Below are 10,176 nucleotides of genomic sequence, written 5' to 3' on the forward strand. Positions count from 1 at the left end.
GGGGGAATCGACCACGGAGGGCCTCTACATCATCTCCAAGGCCTCTCCGATGAGTTGTGAGTAGTATACCATAGACCTTCGGGTCCATACTTATTATCTAGATGGCTTCTTCTCTCTCTTTGAATCTCAATACAAAGTTCTCCTCGATCCTCTTGGAGATCTATTTGATGTAACTCTTTTTGCGGTGTGTTTGTCGAGATCCGATGAATTGTGGGTTTATGATCAAGTTTATCTATGAGAAATAATTGAATCTCCTCTGAATTCTTTTATGTGTGATTGGTTATCTTTGCAAGTCTCTTCAAACTATCAATTTGGTTTGGCCTACTAGATTAATCTTTCTTGCAATACGAGAAGTGCTTAGCTTTGGGTTCAATCTTGCGGTGTCCTTTCCCAGTGACAGCAGGGGCAGCAAGGCACGTATTGTATTGTTGCCATCGAGGATAAAATGATGGGGTTTATATCATATTGCATGAGTTTATCCCTCTACATCATGTCATCTTTCTTAATGTGTTACTCTGTTCTTATGAACTTAATACTCTAGATGCAGGCAGGAGTCGGTCGATGTGTGGAGTAATAGTAGTAGATGCAGAACCATTTCGATCTACTTGCCACGGACGTGATGCCTATATACATGATCATGCCTATATATTCTCATAATTATGCACTTTTCTATCAATTGCTCGACAGTAATTTGTTCACCCACCGTAATACTTATGCTATCTTGAGATAAGCCACTAGTGAAACATATGGCCCTCGGGTCTATCTTTTATCATATAAGTTTCCGATCTACCTTTATTTGCATCTTTTACTTTCCAATCTATATCATAAAAAGACCAAAAATATTTATCTTATCTTATTATCTCTATCAGATCTCACTTTCGCAAGTTACCATGAAGGGATTGACAACCCCTTTATCGCGTTGGTTGCGAGGTTCTTGTTTGTTTGTGTAGATGCATGGGACTTTTGAGGAGCCTCCTACTGGATTAATACCTTGGTTCTCAAAACTTAGGGAAATACTTACGCTACTTTGCTGCATCACCCTTTCCTCTTCAAGGGAAAACCAACGCACTGCTCAAGAGGTAGCAAGAAGGATTTCTGGCGCCGTTGCCGGGGAGGTCTTCGCTCAAGTCAAGACATACCAAGTACCCATCACAAACTCATCTCCCTCACATTACATTATTTGCCATTTGCCTCTCATTTTCCTCTTCCCCACTTCACCATTGCCGTTTTATTTGCCCTCTCTTTCCCGTTCGCCTCCCTCTTTCACTTTCTCCTCGCATTTTCTGTCCTTATGTCTAAAATTGGGGAGATTATCATTGATATGGACAATAATAATAACATGGAAAATTCTTTTGTTCGTGCTGAAGAACCCCCTATCTTACATACTAAAAAGTTTCGAATCGGTAGTGGTAATATTATTGGAAAGGGGGTTATTCAAGATTTCTTTACATGTGCCGGTGATTTACCTTCTATGGGTAGTTCTATCCTTCATAGAACTAGTAGTCTTGCGGATGCTATCGCCATGCTTATAGTTGAACTTGAAAGACAGTTTATGCACATGCATCCTTACATACAAAGGATTTTCCTAGAATTTTTTTAATATTGAGTATTCTTCTGTTAAGCACGCATCTACTATCTTTTTGGCACATGAGTTTAGTTTTATAATAAAAGAAGCCAAAGAAATTTTTGCGCACTATAGGGTGGACGATGGCCGTCCTCCCATAGAGGCGATCCTCTTCGATCAAGAGGAAATAATGTGTTTCCAATCTTTGGACTATGTTGCTTTTAACGAAAACCATAGAAAAAAGGTTCCTACCATTGTTCTAGTTGATAGTATTTCCAAACTTAATAATGATTTTTCTATTCAAGATAATGAGTTAGGATATTCTCTTGAGTATAGACTCATGAAGTTCTGTCAAAAGAATGCTTATAATGATGAATTGGTTGTGCAATATGAAGGGCCAAAGGAGGAACCCATACCTCCCGAGATTGATCTTGGGGACTTTTGTCCCATTAAATTTAGCCCTTTTGATTACTTTTGCTTGCCACAAAGAAAACTTGCTGCTGAACGTAGATAATATGAGATGAGCTTTCATGATCTATCTTATTATTATGGCAATACTTAGATCTATTCTCGCTTTTATGCCTAGCTAGGGGCGTTAAACGATAGCGCTTGTTGGGAGGCAACCCAATTTTATTTTAGTTCCTTGCTTTTAGCTTCTGTTTAGTAATAAATATTTCATCTACCTTCTGTTTAGATGTGGTTTTATGTTTTAATTAGTGTTTTTGCCAAGTAGAACCTATAGGATCATCTACGGTGATAGTTAATTTGATTCTGCTGAAAAACAGAAACTTTTGCGCGCATGAGAATAATTTTATTAAATCACAGACACATGATTTTGTGTTGATTCTTTTTCAGTAGATCAATAGACAAATTGCCCAGGACTTCCTATTTTGGTAAGAGGTTTAGAGTTCCAGAAGTATTCAAAAGTTACAGATTGCTACAGACTGTTCTGTTTTTGAAAGATTCTATTTTTCGTGTGTTGTTTGCTTATTTTGATGCATCTATGGCTAGTATCGGGGGGTATGAACCATAGAGAAGTTGGAATACAGTAGGTTTAACACCAATAAAAATAAATATTGAGTTCATTACAGTACCTTATGTGGTGAGTTTTCTTTCTTGCACTAACGGAGCTTATGAGATTTCTTGTTGAGTTTTGTGTTGTGAAGTTTTCATGTTTTGGGTAAAGATTTGATGGACAATGGAATAAGGATTGGCAAGAGCCTAAGCTTGGGTATGCCCATGGCACCCCAAGATAATCCAAGGACAACCAAAAGCCTAAGCTTGGGGATGCCCCGGAAGGCATCCCCTCTTTCGTCTTCGTTTATCGGTAACTTTACTTGGAGCTATATTTTTATTCACCACATGATATGTGTTTTGCTTGGAGCATCTTGTATGATACGAGTCTTTAATTTTTAGTTTACCACAATCATCCTTGCTGTACACACCTTTTGGGAGAGACGCACTTGATTTGAAATTTATTAGAATACTCCATGTGCTTGACTTATATCTTTTGAGCTTGATAGTTTTTGCTCTAGTGCTTCACTTATACTTTTTTTAGCACGGCGGTGGCGTAATTTTGTAGAAATTTTTGATCTCTCATGCTTCACTTATATCATTTTGAGAGTCTTTTAGAACAACATGGTATTTGCTATGGTTATAAAATTGGTCCTAGAATGATGGGCATCCAAGTTGGGTATAATAAAAACTATCATAGGAAGTGAATTGGATGCTATGATCAATTTGATGCTTGATAATTTTTTTTGAGATATATAGGTGGTGATATTAGAGTCATGCTAGTTGGGTAATTGTGAATTTGAAGAATACTTGTGTTGAAGTTGGCAAGTCCCGTAGCATGCACGTATGGTAAAAGTACTGTAACAAATTTGTTGCATGGAGTGCTCTTTGGATTACCTTCCCTTGTGTGGAGGTCGGGGGCGCGCGATGGTTAACTCCTACCAACCTCCCCCTAGGAGCATGCGTAGTAGTACTTTGCTTTGAGCGCTAATAAAACTTTTGCAATAAGTATATGAGTTCTTTATGACTAATGTGAGTCCATGGATTATACGCACTTTTACCTTTCCATCATTGCTAGCCTCTTCGGTACCGTGCATTGCCCTTTCTCACCTTGAGAGTTGGTGCAAACTTCACTGGTGCATCCAAATCCCGTGATACGATATGCTCTATCGCACATAAACCTCCTTATATCTTCCTCAAAACAGCCACCATACCTACCTATTATGGCATTTCCATAGCCATTCCGAGATATATTGCCATGCACCGTTCCGTTTATCATGACACGCATCATCATTGTCATATTGCCTTGCATGATCATGTAGTTGACATCGTGTTTGTGGCAAAGCCACCATGCATAATTTTTCATACATGTCACTCTTGATTCATTGCCCATCCCGGTACACCACCGGAGGCATTCATATAGAGTCATATCTTGTTCTAGTTTTGAGTTGTAATTCATGAGTTGTAAATAAATAGAAGTGTGATGATCATCATTATTAGAGCATTGTCCCTTATAAAAAAAGAAAGGCCAAAAAAAAGAAAGGCAAAAAAATGCCAAAAAAGGCCCAAAAAAGAAATAAAAAAGGGGGACAATGTTACTCTCCTTTTCCACACTTGTGCTTCAAAGTAGCACCATGTTCTTCATCTAGAAAGTCTCTTATGTTGTCACTTTCATATACTAGTGGGAATTTTTCATTATAGAACTTGGCTTGTATATTCCAACGACGGGCTTCCTCAAAATGCCCTAGGTCTTCGCGAGCAAGCAAGTTGGATGCACACCCACTTAGTTTCTTTTGTTGAGCTTGCATACATTTATAGCTCTAGTGCATCCATTGCATGGCAATCCTTACTCCTCATGTTGACATCAATAGATGGGCATCTCCATAGCCCGTTGATTAGCCTCATCAATGTGAGACTTTCTCCCTTTTTTGTCTTCTCCACACAACCTCCATCATCATATTCTATTCCACCCATAGTGCTATATCCATGGCTCGCGCTCATGTATTGCGTGAGGGTTGAAAAAATCTGAAGCGCGTTAAAAAGTATGAACCAATTGCTTGGCTGAAACCGGGGTTGTTCTTGATGGGAGTATTTTGTGTGATGAAAATGAAACATAGCCTAACTATATGATTTTGTAGGGATGAACTTTCTTTAGCCATGTTATTTTGAGAAGATATGATTGCTTTGTTAGTATGCTTGAAGTATTACCATTTCTTATGTCAATATGAACTTTTATTTTGAATCATTTGGATCTGAACATTCATGCCACAATAAAGAAAAAATTACATTGAGAATTATGCTAGGTAGCATTCCATATAAAAAAAATTTGTTTTTATCATTTACCTACTCGAGGATGAGCAGGAACTAAGCTTGGGGATGCTTGATACGTCTCCAACGTATCTATAATTTTTTATTGTTCCATGCTATTATATTACCCGTTTTGGATGTTTATGGGCTTTACTTTACACTTTTATATCATTTTTGGGACTAACCTACTAACCGGAGGCCTATCCCGAATTTCTTTTTGTGTGTGCCTATTTTAGTGTTTCGAAGAAAAGGAATATCAAACGGAGTCCAAACGGAATGAAACCTTTGGGAGCGATCTTTTTGGAACAAACGCAATCCAAGAGACTTGGAGTGGACATCAAGCAGCAAACGAGGCAGCCACGAGGGTGCCCGACGCGCCCCCCACCCTCGTGGAACCCTCGTGGCTGAACCGACCTACTTCTTCCTCCTATATATATCCACGTACCCTAAAAACATACAGGAGCACCATGAAAAACTATTTCCACCACCGCAACCTTCTGTATCCGCGAGATCCCATCTTGGAGCCTTCGCCGGCGCTCCGCTGGAGGGGGAATCGACCATGGAGGGCCTCTACATCATCTCCAAGGCCTCTCCGATGAGTTGTGAGTAGTTTACCACAGACCTTCGGGTCCATAGTTATTATCTAGATGGCTTTTTCTCTCTCTTTGAATCTCAATACAAAGTTCTCCTCGATCTTCTTGGAGATCTATTCGATGTAACTCTTTTTGCGGTGTGTTTGTCGAGATCCAATGAATTGTGGGTTTATGATCAAGTTTATCTATGAGAAATAATTGAATCTCCTCTGAATTCTTTTATGTGTGATTGTTTATCTTTGCAAGTCTCTTCGAATTATCAGTTTGGTTTGGCCTACTAGATTGATCTTTCTTGCAATAGGAAAAGTGCTTAGCTTTGGGTTCAATCTTGCGGTGTCCTTTCCCAGTGAAAGCAGGGGCAGCAAGGCACGTAATGTATTGTTGCCATCGAGGATAAAAGGATGGGGTTTATATCATATTGCATGAGTTTATCCCTCTACATCATGCCATCTTTCTTAATGTGTTACTCTGTTCTTATGAACTTAATACTCTAGATGCAAGCAGGAGTCGGTCGATGTGTGGAGTAATAGTAGTAGATGCAGAATCGTTTTGATCTACTTGTCACGAACGTGATGCCTATATACATGATCATGCCTAGATATTCTCATAACTATGCACTTTTCTATCAATTGCTCGACAGTAATTTGTTCACCCACCGTAATACTTATGCTATATTGAGAGAAGCCACTAGTGAAACCTATGGCCCCGGGTCTATCTTTTATCATATAAGTTTTCGATCTACTTTTATTTGCATCTTTTACTTTCCAATCTATATCATAAAAATACCAAAAAATTTATCTTATCTTATTATCTCTATCAGATCTCACTTTTGCAAGTTACCGTGAAGGGATTGACAACCCCTTTATCGCGTTGGTTGCGAAGTTCTTTTTTGTTTGTGTAGGTGCGTGGGACTTTTGAGGAGCCTCCTACTGGATTGATACCTTGGTTCTCAAAACTGAGGGAAATACTTACGCTACTTTGCTGCATCACCCTTTCCTCTTCAAGGGAAAACCAACGCAGTGCTCAAGAGGTAGCAGGGACCAATGGTGGTGGGCTAGGAGCAAGGCCCATTGGTCCTAGTTTGTCCCACCAACCGGGACCAAAGGGGCCAGACGAACCGGGACCAATGCCCCCACGAGGCCCTACAGGCCCCTGGCCTCACGAACCGGGACCAATGCCCCCATGGATCCCGGTTCTGGGCTGAACCGGGACTAATGGGCTGGCCCGACTTGAACCAAAGCCCTTTTTTCTACTAGTGCATGTAGATAAATTGTGTGTGTGTGGGAGGAAGCAAGGTCAATCGATTACATATATAAAGGCAGAGAGATTGAGCGAGTGTGGGTAGTCGTGCGATCGAAAGAGTGAGACGGGTTGGAGAGAGTGACCTAGATAGACAATGTGGGTGAGAGAGTATACAATATGAATATGTCGAATTGGGCTCAAACATGGAGATATATCGTTTGTGTCCGAGAAAGAGCGAGGTCAATCGAGACATACAAAGAGAGAGAGAGAGAGAGAGAGGGGGGGGGAGAGAGAGATTGAGCGAGCATGGCCTGCCATGAGGTCGAAAGAGTAGGAGCGGCTTGGATGAACTAACCTAGATAGACAATCTGCGTGAGAGAGTATAGAGTGTGTCGATCAAGGCCCGAGCAGGGAGATATATCATTTGTGTGTGAAAGAAAGCGAGGTTAATCGAGACTTAGATAAAGAGAGCGAGATTGAGCGAGTGTGGCCCGCCGTGTGGAAGAAAGAGTGAGACAGTCTCGAGAGATTGATCTAGATAGATGTGACGCCCCCGATTTGACCGTACACTAATCATGCACGCAAATGTGTACGATCAAGATCAGGGACTCACGGGAAGATATCACAACACAACTCTACAAATAAAATAAGTCATACAAGCATCATAATACAAGCCAGAGGCCTCGAGGGCTCGAATACAAGTGCTCGATCATAGACGAGTCAGCGGAAGCAACAATATCTGAGTACAGACATAAGTTAAACAAGTGTGCCTTAAGAAGGCTAGCACAAACTGGGATACAGATCGAAAGAGGCGCAGGCCTCCTGCCTGGGATCCTCCTAACTACTCTTGGTCGACATCAGCGGCCTGCACGTAGTAGTAGGCACCTCCAGTGTAGTAGGAATCATCGTCGATGGTGGCGTCTGGCTCCTGGACTCCAGCATCTGGTTGCGACAACCAGAAAGAAAGGAAAGGGGGAAAAGGGGGGGAGAAAGCAACCGTGAGTACTCATCCAAAGTACTCGCAAGCAAGGAGCTACACTACATATGCATGGGTATATGGGTAAAGGGCCATATCAGTGGACTGAACTGCAGAATGCCAGAATAAGAGGGGGATAGCTAGTCCTATTGAAGACTACGCTTCTGGCAGCCTCCATCTTGCAGCATGTAGAAGAGAGTAGACTGAAGTCCTCCAAGTAGCATCTCCAAGTAGCATCGCATAGCATAATCCTACCTGGCGATCCCCTCCTCGTAACCCTGAGAGAGAGCGACCACCGGTTGTATCTGGCACTTGGAAGGGTGTGTTTTATTAAGCATCCGGTTCTAGTTGTCATAAGGTCAAGGTACAACTCCAAGTCGTCCTGTTACCGAAGATCACGGCTATTCGAATAGATTAACTTCCCTGCAGGGGTGCACCACATAACCCAACACGCTCGATCCCATTTGGCCGGACACACTTTCCTGGGTCATGCCCGACCTCGGAAGATCAACACGTCGCAGCCCCACCTAGGCAAAACAGAGAGGCCAGCACGCCGGTCTAAACCTAAGCGCACAGGGGTCTGGGCCCATCGCCCATAGCACACCTGCACGTTGCGAGGGCGGCCGGAAGCAGAACTAGCCCCCTTAATACAAGAGCAGGCTTACGTTCCAATCCGGCGCGCGCCGCTCCGTCGCTGACGTCTGAAGTGCTTCGGCTGATACCACGACGCCGGGATACCCATAACTACTCCCACGTAGATGGTTAGTGCGTATAGGCTCGTAGCCGACTCAGATCAAATACCAAGATCTCGTTAAGCGTGTTAAGTATCCGCGAACGCCGAACAGGGCCAGGCCCACCTGTCTCCTAGGTGGTCTCAACCTGCCCTGCCGCTCCGCCACAAAGTAACAGTCGGGGGCCGTCGGGAACTCAGGCCCACCACTACCTGGATGGAGCCACCTGCCCCTTCAGCCCCCATCTCCAAACAGTATCACCAGTAATGTAACAGTGTAAAATATATAGTATATGCCCGTGATCACCTCCCGAAGTGATCACAGCCCAGTAGTATAGCATGGCAGACGGACAAGAGTGTAGGGTCACTGATGGAACACTAGCATCCTATACTAAGCATTTAGGATTGCGGGTAAGGTATCAATGACTGTAGCAGCAATGACAGGCTATGCATCAGAATAGGATTAACGGAAAGCAGTAACATGCTACACTACTCTAATGCAAGCAGTATAGAGAAAAGAGTAGGCGATATCTGGTGATCAAAGGGGGGGCTTGCCTGGTTGCTCTGGCAAGAGAGAGGGGTCGTCAACTCCGTAGTCGTACTGGGTAGCAGCGGCGTCGGTCTCGGTGTCTAGCGAGAGAAGAGGGGGAAGAAACAATAAATATAATGCAAACAAATGCATGACGACGCATGACATGACAAAGCATGATGCTAGGTGTGCCCTAACGCGGTACAAGGTGGTACCGGTGAAGGGGGGGAAACATTCGGGAAATTATCCCCGGTGTTTCGTGTTTTCGGACAGACGAACCGGAGGGGGAAAGTTGCGTGTTTGCTAGGTTAGGGATGCGTGGCAGACGAACGGGCTGCATATCCGGGTTCGTCTCGTCGTTCTGAGCAACTTTCATGTAGAAAGTATTTTCATCCGAGTTACGGATTAAAAGATATGATTTTCTAAAGATTTAAATCATTTTTTGATATTTAATAAATTATTTAATTTAATCCAAAAATGGATATATGACGTCAGCATGATGTCATGCTGACGTCAGCAGTCAACAGGGGTTGACTGGTCAACCTGACGTGTGGGGCCGGTCAGTGCCTAGTCAGCGGTACAGTCAGCGTTGACTGGGTCAAAGTTGACCAGTCAACAGAGCCAATGGGGCCCATCTGTCAGTGTCACATATTTTAACAAGGGGGGTTTAAATTAAGCTAACTAGGGGTAGGGCCCCACTGTCATTGACTATTAACTAACAGGTTTAATTAAACAGAGTTAATGAGGTTAGTTAGTTAACTAGGTTAATTAAACACAATTAATTAAGTTAATTAATGTAATTAATTAATTAATTAATATTTTTATTTCTTTTCATCATTAAAAAAACATATATTTTTTTATTATTTTATTTTTTTAAATTTTTTTTTTGTTCTCAGGGCGTGGGCCCCGGCTGTCATTGGGCCACGGGGCCAAACGGGCATACGGGCAGGCGGGTGCGGGCAAAGTCACAGCCCTGTCCGATAACAAGGGGCGGCCGGAACGGGCTCCTGGGCGCCGGCGCGGCACTAGCGCTGGCGCCGGAGGTGGCCGGTGCGGCGCAGGCGCGACGAAGCCAGAACGGGGGGCTGCGAGACGACGCCGGAGCGCGACCGGATCGAACTCACAACGGCGGGAGTGAGCAGAGGCGGCAATAGAGCGGCGCGGACGCGGCGAGTGAGGCCAGACGCAGGTGGTCGAGGCAAGGCCACGCGCGGGAGTGCG

Source organism: Triticum dicoccoides, chromosome 7B (genome assembly GCF_002162155.2).
Source record: "Triticum dicoccoides isolate Atlit2015 ecotype Zavitan chromosome 7B, WEW_v2.0, whole genome shotgun sequence".
Classification (NCBI taxonomy): Eukaryota; Viridiplantae; Streptophyta; class Magnoliopsida; order Poales; family Poaceae; genus Triticum; species Triticum dicoccoides.